The sequence below is a fragment of the Tupaia chinensis genome, unplaced genomic scaffold (assembly GCF_000334495.1).
Source record: "Tupaia chinensis unplaced genomic scaffold, TupChi_1.0 Scaffold149831_1, whole genome shotgun sequence".
NCBI classification, from domain to species: Eukaryota; Metazoa; Chordata; class Mammalia; order Scandentia; family Tupaiidae; genus Tupaia; species Tupaia belangeri.
The window spans coordinates 725,387-729,442 of NW_006209676.1; the positions used below are offsets into that span (position 1 = coordinate 725,387).

Below are 4,056 nucleotides of genomic sequence, written 5' to 3' on the forward strand. Positions count from 1 at the left end.
CCCGGAGCAAGGGCAGGGGAGGGGCTGGAACGGAACAGCACCGGACAGAGCCGGGCGGCAACTGCAAACAAGAGTGTTTCACAATTCACTGCTGGCATGGACTCAATTATTGAGGAACCTTCTGCGTTCAGAATGGTCACATCCCAGCAAAGCTATCTCAAGCCCCTTTCCTGTGTCAAGGACTTCCGCCTCCTACTGACCTCCTTCCAGTGCTAAGCTAGGGGCATGGTGTGTAGTCCCCTGTTCTCTACAGGTGCAAGTGCCCCTGCTTCTAGAAAAGAGAATCTATGCTTGGGATGTTGAGTGACCTACCCCAGGTCCCACAGAGAGGGCTGGCTGCACAGCCCCTGTTCATTCCACTAAACAATGTAGGCAGGAAGGGCCAGGGCTGGGCATCTGGAGAGGTGGAAGAGAGGAGTTATTTTCCCAGCTCTGTTCTGTGTGACCCTGAGCAACTCGTGTAGCCTCTCTGGCCTGGACTGCTCAGCCAGTGTGGGGACGTTCAGCCAATCGACGAGGCTGTGGAGAAGCTGGAAGATTTACGCAACTGGCCGGGGGCTGTACATTGTTTCAGAGCTGCTGGAAATGTTTGGCAGTGCACATCAAGAGACACATCAACGTCCATACCCTTTCATCCACTCCTGCTAGTCTAATTCCAAAAAAATAATTACGAGGAAGGAAACAATTACACGCATAAGCCAGTTCATGGAAACATCTGGGCTGGAGCAATAGCCTGGAGACCGATTCACTTTGCCCAAAGAGCCACCCCACACCTCCCATTTCCCATCATGCTCTGATATATTTTCTTTTTCAAAAAAATTTTTAAATAATTACTTATTCATTTCATTCCATTTGTTACTACTAATATTTTTTATTTGACCAGAGAAAGACAGAAAGAGAGAGAAAGGGAAAGCAAGAAAGCAAGTCGCCAGGTCTGGGACTCGAACTGTGGTCATCCATGTGGGAATACAGTGCCTTTAACCACCACGCCACCTGCTGGCCCCTCTGATATATGTTCTTCATAGCACATACCAAGTGAAACCATCTTATTCACATACTTGTTTGTAGTTACACTCCGCAATGAGAGAATAAGTTCCATGAGGGCAGGGACTCCCTTTCTGTATTCCAGCGCCCACACACACAGTCTGCTCAATGAGCATGCATTTACTGAGTGGATGAGTGAGCGGACACAAACTCTAAAAACAAATGGAGGGGACCAGCAGGTGGCATGGAGGTTAAGACGCTAGATTCCTACATGGCCAACTAGAGTTCGAGTCCTGGACTTGGCAGCTTACTTTCTCACCTTCTCTCTCTCTCTCTCTCTCTCTCTCTCTCATGAGTGCATGTACCCTACAGCAAAATTTAAAAATAATAATAAATTAAATTAAATAAATAATTCTTTTTTTTTTTGAGAGGTTTTTCACTATAGGCCCCGTGCGCTCGCTGGACAGACAGAGACATAGAGACAGAAAGCGAGAAATCACCCCCCGTGGGGATGGCCACGCCGCAATCCCTTCTCCTCCATTCTCCTCTTGGGATTTTGGGCACGCACACGCGCCTGGCGTGAGTTTTAAGCCACCGGGTCCCGGACGTGAACCGCGGTCGACTATGTGGGAATCCAGCGACATAGCCATTACGCTAACTGCTGGTTCCTCATCTTGCACTTCTAATCATCAAAAAGAAAGTACATGTCTCATAGGCCTCTTTGAATTCTTCACATGGCATATTCCACAGCTGGGAGCACTATTCAAACCACATACTGGTAGGTGAAATGGGCTGTCATTGTCTTGGGGACTCAGATACGCTAACTGCTGGTTTCCAAAATAAATAAATCTTAAAAGACAAAAGCAAATGGAAATTATCTAAAAGCCGGGAATGATTTAAATACCTAAAATAAGATATGATTTACTATATTACAGGACAACAGCATAGTAGGTTAGTAATTTGGCTATTAAGTGAGATTTAGGATCTATACACAAACGCATTCACTACAGCATGGCTTATGGTGGCAAAAGACTAGAAAGCACAGAACACCCCTAGTTCTCAGGGATGGTTGCAGGTATTTCAGCATACCCATGTACTAAGCATCTTTTTTTAATAATTATTTTATTTAACTTTATTTATTTATTTTTAATTTGACCAGAGAGGGACAGAGTGAGATTATCTAAAAGCCGGGAATGATTTAAATACCTAAAATAAGATATGATTTACTATATTACAGGACAACAGCATAGTAGGTTAGTAATTTGGCTATTAAGTGAGATTTAGGATCTATACACAAACGCATTCACTACAGCATGGCTTATGGTGGCAAAAGACTAGAAAGCACAGAACACCCCTAGTTCTCAGGGATGGTTGCAGGTATTTCAGCATACCCATGTACTAAGCATCTTTTTTTAATAATTATTTTATTTAACTTTATTTATTTATTTTTAATTTGACCAGAGAGGGACAGAGAGAAAAAGAGAGAGATAGGAAAAGTGAGAAAGCAAGCTGCCGGGTCCGAGACTTGAACCACGGTCAGCCATGTGGGAGTCCAGAGCCTTTCACCACCACACCACTGCTGGCCTCACTATGCCTCTTTCTGAGAAGTGAGATAGATCCATGTGTATTGGTGGGCAGAAGTGTGTGGTGTGCTGCTAAGTGAGCCAGGCCGGTGCCGACAGCAGGTGCAGCAGAGTCTATGAGAGAGCACCGGCATGGCACGGTGGCGAGAGCCTAAGTGCCTCCCCTGCCAGAGTAAAAGGCCCGATACGTGGGTAAGATGGAGAGCATTCACCTCTGGATTTATTTATGTCTGTGTTGTTTGCATTGGGAAGTAAGCTTGACCTACATGACTTCCCAAAGTAGTATAAAACGGCGTCAGCAAATCCACGTGGACAACGTTACGGGAGTGATGCCCATGAGAAAGCAGGCAGAAGCACATCTTCCATGTGGCTACAATGGACGTCCATGGACAGGCAACGACTGAAGAATCACAGCCCCTTAGAGGGCAACTTGGACACTGCAAAGTTCAAATTTAAGCCCGGCCACAGTGGCATGAGCAGGAGGATGTCACTGTGTGAGGCTGGAGCCACAGGGGAGGTCTGGTTTGGGTTCCTGATCAACCTGGGCAGGCTGGGTAGTGAGTGCCTGTAATCCTTGCCAACTGGGAGGCTGGGACTGCAGGATCACAATGGCAAGACCCTGGCAAAAACGCTGTGGTTTTTCTCTTCCTTCTCCTGTCCTGCACTTGTACTCCCTTTCTCTCTCTCTCTCTAAAAAGAGAAAAAAAAAATCAAATGCATATGCCTTTGATCAAGCAACTGTTTCTAAGAATTTATCCTTCAAATATACATCCGCCAGCAAATGATCCACATATTGTAGAAGGTAATTAGTTAGCACCTTAGCTATAATAGCAAAATACTTTAAAAAACCAAATGCCCATAGATAGGAACTGGTTAAATTATTATTATATACAAGCAATGAAATTCTATATAGCTATAAATAAGGATAAGAAAGTCCTTTAGAAATATGGTAAAATCTACAAGATATAAAAAGGAAAAACTAAGATCCAGAACACCGAATAGGATATGCTCTCATTTCTGTGTTTTGCTTTGTTTCGTTTTGCTGGGTTTTTCTAAATTTATTTATTTACATTCATTCACTAAACATCATTACAACATACAAAATGAGATTTCCCATCCAGAATACACTGTATATTGTCTCAATCAAGCACATCAACATACATGTATCGTTAACAAATAATTTTCCATTTCTTGTTTCCTGTATATTTTGTTTTTTTTTTTTTCCCATCTTTGATTCCCTATCTCCCACCCTCCTCATACACTGTCTCTGGTATCCATGGTTGCTTTTTATGCCTTCCCCCCCCATTTTATTGATTCACTAATTAATTTAATCTAAATATTTCCAATAACAAGCACAGCTGATATATACATATCCATGAACACAAGTCTGACTTTAGGCATAAACCTCAGAGAGTAGAATGAACATACTATAAAGTAGCACCTAACTGGGGCTATGTAGCTTACTGCAGTCATCAAATATGCATTGTTT

General features: G+C 43.3%; 1 protein-coding gene across 1 annotated transcript in view; it reads right to left on the reverse strand.

Annotated features, from left to right (window-relative positions):
- The window catches only part of IL20RB (interleukin 20 receptor subunit beta), a gene marked incomplete in the record, with an annotated part of 32,908 nt that overhangs the window by 6,184 nt on the left and 22,668 nt on the right, over positions 1 to 4,056 (reverse strand).